The sequence below is a fragment of the Chinchilla lanigera genome, unplaced genomic scaffold (assembly GCF_000276665.1).
Source record: "Chinchilla lanigera isolate Chin_1 unplaced genomic scaffold, ChiLan1.0 scaffold00030, whole genome shotgun sequence".
In the NCBI taxonomy this organism is placed as follows: domain Eukaryota; kingdom Metazoa; phylum Chordata; class Mammalia; order Rodentia; family Chinchillidae; genus Chinchilla; species Chinchilla lanigera.
In genome coordinates, this window is record NW_004955431.1 from 8,485,018 (window position 1) to 8,495,801 (window position 10,784).

Consider the following 10,784-nt stretch of genomic DNA (forward strand, 5'->3'; position numbering starts at 1 on the left):
GTGATCTATCAACATGCTTTTAGAGACCAGTATGTTTGAGTGAATAAATTTACTCCCAAAAAATAACACTACACTGATTCCATATTATGGATGCCAAACGCTCTGTGCCCTGGGACAAGGCACAAAGCTGGGATCTTTTTATAGTTGCTGTGTGATGACTGCAGTTAGGGCACTTCAACTTTTCATGCCTCACTTGCTAGTATTTCAAATTTCTTCATGAAATATTCTAATGTATCTCTGAAGTATGGAGTTATGCTCAAGTAACTAATAATTAGGAAGTTAAAGTGTAGAAAAATAAAATATTCATGAAACAGTTATTTCTTTCACTTTCTTTTGAAAATTAAACTTAAAGCCTTTGGGGATCTGTACAGAACTATAGATGCATATGCTGGTGAAACTGTAACTTTTAATAAACAATACAGAGGTATCTCATGTGCCATTTACCTGTTTTCTTCCTTTGCAAATACCTTGCCAAGCTATAGTACAAGATCAAGGTATGTAGATTATTCAGAGGTCCATAGTTTTACTTTTACTTGTAGTGGTAGAGACATGTGGTGTTTAGCTCTAAATAGTTCCCATATATACTCTATGTATCTACAACCACAGTCAAGATACAGAAAATTTCCATCGCAAGCATTCCTTCTTTAACTATATCACATCGTCCTCTTGTAGCTACATCAATCTCCTATCTCCTATCCCTTCCCTCCCACTGCAAACCCCTAACACCACTAATCTGTTCTCCATTTTTATACTTTTGTCACTTAAAAAAACTTGTCAGTGTTGTATAAGAAATCATTCTATTTGTAACCTTTGAAGATGAGTGTTTTTCACTCAATAAAATTCTGGAAATTCATCTAAGTTATTACATATATCAATAGTTTATTCACTTTTATGATGGTTCTGATTCCATGACATGGATATAATAGTTTGTTTAGCTCTTCATCCACTTAAGTATATCTGGACTGTTCGCAGTTTGTGGCTACTGCAAATGAAACTGCTGTAAACATTCATGTGTGAGTTATTATAAAAACATAATTTTTCTCTGGAATTAGTGCCTAGGACTACAACAGTTCAATATTATGTGGCTGAATATTTAGGATATTTTCTTTTGAGGAGCATTTTTTTCAACTGTATTTTGGAATGATTATTTATGTAAGAAATAGCCAATATGTATTTTGGTATTCTATAGCATTTTATATACCCATCAACAACAAATGAGTATACAATTTGGTTTTTCGGCATTTTGCTAGTGTTTGATGTCATTACCAATTTTTTTTACCCAATCTGATAGATAAGCAAATATGATGATACTTCACTGTGGTTTTAATTTTATTTCCCTTAAGAATAATAATTTTATACATTCTGTATGCCTATTTGTTATCTCCATGTCATTTTGTTGAAATGTCTGTTCACATCTTTGTATATTTTATAATTAGACTTTGTATGGTTGTTAGTGAACATTTTCAAGAGATATTATATGCCAGATGATAGTTGTTGGATATGTGGTTTACAAATATTTCTTCCCGGCTTGTAACTTGTCTATTCATTCTCTACACAAGACTTACAAAAAGCAGAAATTTAGTTTTGAGTAAGTCCTATTTTTAATCTTACATTTTTATGGTAGAACTTCTATGATTTTTCTCTAAAAGTTTTATGTACTTATGTTTCTACTTATACTCTTTCCTGTTTCTTTTCTTGTAAATATTTTAAGTAGCATATAAATAGATTTAGAGGAGAAAAGTTATGTTGAGAAATATGGTCACAAACACAAAGAAAGAATAATAAGAATGTTGACAGGAAAACATGCAGGTAGTGGCAAAACTGGGGTGAGAAGAAGAAATGTAAATCATTTTTATAAGATAGAAACTGGCCCACTTACAAAATTATAGCTAAATTTTTCTGAAGTTTAAAAAAAAATCTGAAGTGATTTTCCAATTCCAGTTTGGTTCTGCCTGAACCAGATGGAAAAGTAATAAAGATTTTTTTAAAAACTTCTCTGATGAGTTTAAAAGCCAGACATACAAAAATAAATAAATAAATAAATAAAATGAAAAGGCAGCTATCAGAGTTTGAATAATAAATATCTCCCAAAAGATTGATTACCAGTCTGTGGTGCTACTGGGAAATGGTAGAAACTTTAGGAGGAGGGTCCTAGTGGGAGGAAGTTACATGGCTGGGGGTGTGTCCCAGAAGAGTTTTTTGGGACACCAGTCTCTTCCAGTCTAGTTGTGTCTCCTGGCTGACAGGAAGTTAACAGCTGTGCTTCATAATGCCCTACCTATCGTGACATTCTGCTTTGTCACGGGCTCTAGAACAAGAGGGCCCGATGACTATGCACTGAAACTTCTGAAACCATGATCCAAAATAAGCTTTTCCTCCTTTTACATTGAAAATCTCAAGTATTTTTCAGAGCAACTGAGGATAACACAGCAACCATCTTGATGAAATTCAGTTGTCATTTGAACATGTCCAGAGTTACTGACATATCTACAACCCTACAATCCAGTATATTTAAGAATAATCACAAAATTTGAAGGTGATGTGCTTCTACCGTTGAAACCATAGCATTTGTTTTACAATGCTTTGTCAGTGGACAACCATAACAAAAGAACAATTTGAGTTAAATAATACAGCAAGCGATAAATACATGATAGATAGATAGATATACGAACTTAAATAAATTAGAATAATGAAATTATAATCATCTGACAATATATGTGCACCAGAAAATTTAGTGTGTAATAATTTAGTGTGTAATAAAGTGTGTATTAAAAATAATAATAAATAACAAATTATTTAATAATAATTAAAGAAAATTTAGTGTGTAATAAAAATATAAGCAATGAATGATAAAATATGTCATAAAATTCCAATGTTAAAGTCATGTCTGAGTGAGTAGGAAGGAAAATTATCCCTAATATTTACAAAAATAAGGACTAGAATTCTGATTAAGTCATTATGAGACATCATATCCCAATATTTTAATTCCCTGATGGAAATAAGAAAATTGCTTAATGCATGGAAGTAATTGGAATTCTTGTCCTTCTTTGAAAAATGGTTGCTATATTTTACAAAGCACATCGATAGCTGTTTCTCAACTTTGAAATGATCCAGGTCTCTAAGTTCTTTTTGTTTGCATCAATTTCCATTTTTGCTTCAAACTAAAAACTTACCTCTGAGGTACACAGTGGAGACAGAAAGAAGAGTACTTTCCAAAGGAACGTCAAGTCTAGAAAGTGTCAATTATACGTGCATTAGAATGAATCAGAAGAATAGTATTGTTCTTCACGGAGCTGGGATTTAACAGGGCTTACATGTAGATGTCACTTCTTCTTCCTCGTCTCTCCTTCAAGCTATGTAGAAAGTGGCTATTTTGTTAACTGAGGTATGTGCATTTTTTGTAAGATAGAAGTTTAGCAAATACACACAAGTCCTCATTTTTTTTCTCATGCCTAGAAAAAAATTAATTGATGATCCATTCATCAATTAGCACCTTCATTTGTACTCTACCACCTAGAAAATTGCCTTTCAAAATAATTAGTCTTTTACTCAAAAACATTGATTAAGCATACATTTTTGGACAGGTATTGGAATACATGTTGAGAATAAAATAATTGAACTAAAAAGAAGTTAGTTATCTGGAAACAATAATTAAGTAGGATAAGCGTGGTGTCCCTGGGGAAAATCTAGCAGAGGTGTCTAGTCTAGCATTGAGTACAAAAAACAAGAGATGTCTATGTCACATTCTAAAGACGGATGATTGCTATTGAAGAGTTGATTTTTATCCTGGCATAATTGTCATTAAAGAATTTCATGGAGGAGTTTGCCATGACAAAATTCACTTGAAGAACAGATGGTAAGGGATGTAGAAATAATCCTAACATTTGTACCACAAAATTAAAGAGAAGGGAGTTGCAAAAAGATTTTTAGGGAATTTTGCTCTGTTTTGAATAATTAAATTCCAATCTGCTTATGATAAGTGGGAAATAAACTTTTCTATAACAAAATGTCTATTTAATTCTTATTAGTGTACATTTTATATTTAAAAGCTGAATATATTTTATATTTAATTTAAAAGAATTTTGTGGCCATTCTTAACCATCTTAAAAGTAATTATGTGGGGTTTTTTTTGCATTATTGAGATATACCACAACATACAATTCTCTCAGATTGCATAATTCAGTATTCATATCTTTACAGGTGTGTATTTTATATTTTCATTGTTTCAGAAAGGACCCCAGATCTTTTAGCTATCACCTTCCTATCCTTCCACTCTAACCGCCCCTCCTCATTAGATACTAATTTCCTTTCTGTTTATAGATTTGCTACTATGGAATTTTACATATGTGGGATTATTTATGCACTGTTTTGTGACAGCCTCTTTCACTGAAAGTAATGATTGTAAGGTTGATCCATGTGATAGCTGCTACCAGTACTTCTTCACTTTATGCCAAAATAACATACTATTACATGCTAATGCTATATGCTGTATCGTATTTTATCTATCCATTTGTTTGTTTCTGGGCATTTGAATTGTTTCTGTATTTTGACTACTATGAATTATGCTACTATAAATATCTGTGAATATATATATGTATATATATATATATAGTTCTCTTGTATAAATACCTAAGAGTCAATTAATGTGCAATGTTACTATGTTTCATCATTTTTTTTTTTTTTGGTTTTTCTTATTCCATGGCACAGATATACCTTAATTACCTGTTGAAGCCTGTTTGGTTTGGTACCGAGAATCAAACTCAGGACCTTGTGCTTGCCAGGCAGCCACTTATGCAGCTGAGCTATGTCCTCGGCCCCGATATGTCTCATCATTGAGGAAATGGCAAACTATTTTTCCACAGTGGCTACATTATTTTATTTTCCTGGTATATAAGAATTTGAAAGTTTCTACATTGTCACTAAATTTATTCTCTGAGCTTTATATGTGAGCCATTTTAATGGGTATGAAGCAATACTGAGTGTTGGGCCTATCATAAAAGAATATAAACAAACCATTGATAATACGGATACAGATACACGTAGATGTACAGATAGAGAGGCAGACAGAGACACAGACAGAGATACAGACGCAGGCACAGACACCCTCTGGTAAATGGTGTCTTGAATTTGCAGTGTTCTTAAAACTAAAATTTTTAAATTATAATTTTCATTATTTCCTTCTCTGCATCTTTTTTCTCCTATCTTGCCTCATGCTCCGAGCCCCCAACCTTTGAGCCCTTATCTTAACCGATGCAAAGTGTCTCAAGTTGTCTTCTATGGATGCTTCTGGTGTGGAGAGAATGCCACTCACCCTGTCTAGCTAAGGGTCAGAAGTCTCATCTACTGATCTAAAGTAGGGAAAGGGGAAGGTAGATACATTTTGTGTTCTTCATAAGCCATCATCTTTTGTTCATAGGGAGAAGAGGACAAGAACATTAGTAAGCCCTCAACTCTTGAGCCTCATTTTATAAGCACGGTAAGCAAGGATCAAAAGCCAACAGTGGAATATTGGTTAGAAGTAGCTTTAAAAAGTGATAAAAGTCAAACAAAATTAGGCAACATTTGGCATAGACTTTTCATCTTAATATTAACCTCTTATTTGTGCAAAGATGTTAGTCCAAGTACCACAGGCACAGCCCAAGACACAGAGTCCTTCCTATTTCATCAGTAGGAAATCCAATGGCCTCCTATTTTAATTATAACAGAGATCAAAGAGTGTACTAAATAAGGATATCTATGTTTAGTGACCTTTTGTTCATTATCATTTCTACCATACGTCGCAGAACCTGGATCTGATCTAAAGTTCTTTTGTAGTGACCAGCTCCAGATAATATAATCTTCTCAAGTCCAAGTAGATAAGTTTAGCTCATACTACCAAGTTAGCACAGCTTAATAGCTAGAATATTTACACTGGCATTTAGTCCCACTGGCACACCTAAAGTAGAAGTCCAATCTTTACTTCAGGTATATTTGGAAGTACATCAGGGTATGTGAACCCTCTTATGTTTTCTTTCCAGATTTCTTTGGCTACTCTGGCTCCTTGCATTTCATATGAATTTTAGAATCAGCTTTTCAGTATGTGCAATAAAATTAGATAGGCTTTGGAGAGGGATTTCACTGAAGCTCTAGATTAGTTGTGGGAATGAATATTGGTATTCTAAGAATATCTTCTCTTCTGACCCATGAATTAGAGGATGTTTTCCAGTTCATTTAGATTGTATCTAACTTTATGCTTGACCTCAAGTTTTAATTCAGCTCGAGCAATTTAGTGAGACTGTCTCAAAATAAAACAGGAAAGTAGGCTGGGAATGCAGCTCCATGCAGAAGTCCTGAGTTCAATAACCAGAAAAGAAAAAATTAGTGTTATTTTACTTACTGCATATACATTTTATAAATACTTTGTCAATTTAAATGGTTGTATGATTACTTGTATTAATAGCAAGTTTCAACTTACATCATCTCATACTATAAGTATAAACTTTCCATGATACGTTTCAACAAAGGAACTTCCTAAATGTACTAGGTTTTATTTACAAATCACTGTACTCTGTTGAGTTCATTATACATTAGTAACCATCACAAATACCATATATACAATTTTAATAGTCAATGAGACATTGGGTCTCTTTGAGGTAGGAGGTAGATTAAAATATTTATCACCATTCTTAATATTTGTAATATGACTATTCTTAGTAATAGGCTATTTGCTGTGACAGAAAGTATGTCTGTAATTTGCAACATTTAGTAGTTTTTAGAAGCACTGTATTCCACCAATCTTATTGTGTAGAAAGGAAGAATAATATATCTTGCTACTTTAGAGGATTATTAGAGACCCTTTCCATGGTGCCAGGTATCAGGGACTCTTGCAGCGAGTCCCCAGTCTCCTGCAAAGTGTTACTGCACATGGTGGGAGAAAGTGCAAGAGACAAAATAGGGGTGCAGCAGGCATCTGGAGTGACCAGTTGTTTGTAGGGAACAAAAGACCATGAGGCAATGAGAACCTTGGTGTTTATTCATTACATCTGAGTCAAGGAAAATGGGTAAAGGATGGTGGGTGTTTCGAAGAACAGTAATGGTGACTACAAAGAGCTAGGAAGAACAAATCATTCTTGTCCTGTGAGCACCACAGCAAGCAGTAGCCCGAAGGCTTCCAGCAGTAATCAGAAAAGATCAGGGGGTTTCCACATTCCAACCTGACTCAAAGGGCAGGACAAGGACAAGCTTGGATGTCCCCTAGACTCAGTTAATAATTTGTGGTCCCCAGCAGAGGACTGGTGCTCACTTCACTTCTTTAGAAAAAGCCATAGTCAGAATAGTTACATAAGTTGAAAAGTGAAATGAAAAGGCAAAGATCAGGTGGGTTGTATGAGAAAACTGGGTCCATAATATCTTAAAATGACTATTCCACTATGGCCAAGAAATGAAAATAAGAACATAGTAAAAGCACAACTTTATGTTTGCAGCTCTTAGCTGAAGGATGACTGGGATTGATGCTGCTGACAATGTCTCACACATTTGTTCCTTCATGTCCCTATTAATAGCAAATTAAGGAGAAAGTAAATCACTTGAGGAAATCAGAATAATCATCATTACAAATATAGTATGAATACACACATATATATGGCATCAGATTGAGAGAAAATTTGGTGATAATCCTGTTTAATGTATGAAAATAGCTAAAGTCACCTCCAACTCAGATTTATTAGTCAGAATTTTCTGTTTTGGCTGTTAGACTTGTAAGAAAGAAGTTAACTTCCATTTTTATCCAAAGTTCTTTACTAGAGTCATTTGTAAAATGGGAAGTAGCAACTTACCACTGTCAACTAGTGAAATTGGATATCATTATGATTAAAAGGTTAAAAAAAATTAAAAGCATTCTTCAATTGTAAGAAATTGTATAGACAGGATTTTTCCCATTATATGAGGATAACACTAAGGAATCTTAAAGAATTAAGGACTGAATGTCATATATACTCCTTCACATACAACTCAGACCAAGTGGAACTATAAATCTACTTGTGAGAGTAGAATGGTGCTCAGGCTCAACCTGATGTGATGTATTACTGTGACTACATGCAGAAAGTCACTGTTAGAATAGTGGGACAACAGCTTGGGAAAATGACATCAGGATAAGGGGAAAGAGTATGTAGAGAGGCCATGGTAAACACTGTCCATTCATATACTATTCCAGGGAAAGGTTCTCAGCCAAGGGCCTTCAGTCATTCACCTTCTGTAATTAGAGATGACCCAGCTGTGAAGATAAATAAAAAATGAAGGTATGTTAGCCTTCTGACACCATGTCTAAAAACTGATTATCTCATCCTGGTGATGCTTTCTACTATATTTTTAATTATGAAACAAATGTACTAGTGACACTGACCGATGAATTGTGGTATACATGATAGTCATAACCATAGAAATAAAAAGTAGGCCCCTTGACTGTGGAAAACAGGATTCTGAACTTAACTAACTTGAGTCCTTGGGGAGATTGGATAATTGTACAGTACTGAAAAAGTTGCATTTCAGAGCCGTTGGGCAGAGTCAGACACTGAGTTCAGGATAATTAGTGTAAGGCGTGCTTATGAGACCTCCTAGAAAACAACTGCTGCCGTTTTCCCAAGGGACCCGTATGTGTGTGTCACTAAGGATATTTACTACCTAACATCCACAGACATGTTATCATTGTCAAATCATATTGTACATGTCACAATGCAGACATGTCTAAGTCACTAAACACACACACACACACACACACACACACACAGTCACAAATACTATCTTTTTGGACTTACATCAGATTCTGAAATTTCTAGAACTAAAACAAAATATATGTATGCTAACAAAACTTGTGTATGATTTTCAAGACAAATGCAAGCACATTGCTGAGAGTGATAGGCAAGTTAAGTCAAGACAGGGTCAAGTCTCTAGCCTGAGTGAATAAACAGTACAAGGGAGAAACATAATGAGAGGAAATAACCAAGCAATGTAAGCAACCCTAGACAAAAAAAAAATAGTGAGAAACCATGAGATTTATGACAGTGAGGAGTTGAGGGGGAGCATTTTCAGGTGAAAATATCTTACCTTGGGAATAGATTCAAAAGGTTAAATACCATATACAATTTCTTTGAGTTTAAGAATGGAGAACAGAGTACTTCGATATAAGTTAGAGTACATTGACATTCACAGAGATTGATAGGATGGAAGAGCAATAATATAAAAGGCATGTTGAAAACTGAAAGAAAATCATGCTTCTAATTTCCCACTCTCAAAATATATGTGAGGCAGAGAGAGAATAACATTCATAAAATAATACAATGTGGAGAACAGTTTTCCTTAAGAGAGAGCTACAGTTTCAGGTATGGGAAGTTGGACATATTTTCAAAACAGAGGATGATTATTTGAACTCGTTTCTTTATCAGAAAGTAGATGAAAATATAGTTGTTCCAGAGTTCAAAATTAAAGTATTATGGAAAGGAATAACAGGACAGAAGAAATGACTAGAAAATAACACAAAGAGTAGCTAACTACTTAAGAAAAATATAAACAAAGAGTGGTTCTGTCCGGTATGTTGCAAGATTTCCTAAACTAATTGCTATCCTAAGTTCCAAGTGCATTTGGGAAGGAAATGGAAGCATTATTTATAGTTTTGTCTTATCAGTCTCATACTTGATTAATTATATTTCTGAGGGAGTCCAGGCAAATGTGAACACACATACAGTGGGTTTAATTAGAGATAATGATTCTAACCATGAGTCTCAAATATCAGAAGATTCATTCTTTTGTTGGGTAAAACCAATACCTGAAATCAACAGTAACTTAAAAATTACTGGTGAAGATCAAGAGAGGAAAAAACAATAAGATTTGTTAAACTTAGCTCAGAAGTGCATATAAAGGTAAGGTAAGTTAATGTCTAGTTCCCAATTTTTATGACTGTTTTCAAAAATTAGTAGACTACCCATCACTTTCCCTAGACAGAAATTTGTTTATCTGATGCTTCTTCGAGTATTTTCTCACAAATTTTGAACATTTATTTTTACCAACAGATTTCTGCACCTTTCATGTCATGAAAAAGGTCTCATGTAATGATATCATTGTATTTCACATAATGGTAAAGGTTGATAATAAACCATTTTGTCAATGAAAGAAAAAAAATTGAGAAAATTTTAATTTTTTACAAATGTTAACGCTGTTTGTGAGATGAGATTGAATCTCACTTTAAAGAGGAAGGAAGAGCAGGACAGAGGAAGAGGAAGAAGAGGAAAAAGGAGGATTAGCAGAAGGAGAAAGGAAAATGAATAAAGAGGGGAAGGAGAAGCACGTGAAGGGTAGGAGAGCGGGAGAGAGTAGAAGGAAGAAGAAAATCTAACACTTCTTGGCATAAACACTCACCCCACTATGATCTTTACAGAATTAGATGTGATAAACTCCGCTCCCACTTCACTCAAAATTGATGACTATAGAATGTTTATGATTTTAACAAGTGACTCACAGTTAACAGATTGTGGACCTACGATCTGAACTCGAGTATTTTTTCTTTCCAGATTGTGGAGCTGGGATTTGAACCTGCTCTCTGAATATATCAGTGTTTGACAGGCTGAGAAAAAAGAAAGGCAGAATATTTTTAGTTTTACTTAGAACCCAAGATGATTTTTCTAAGCACCATTCATATCTGGACTGATTCTTAGAGTCATGGTACATGGAGGGACATGATACTCTTTGCTTTTGCACAAGACCCAAATTTTAGTTAGCTCGAGTTATATTGTTTGTATTAGTGTATTAATACT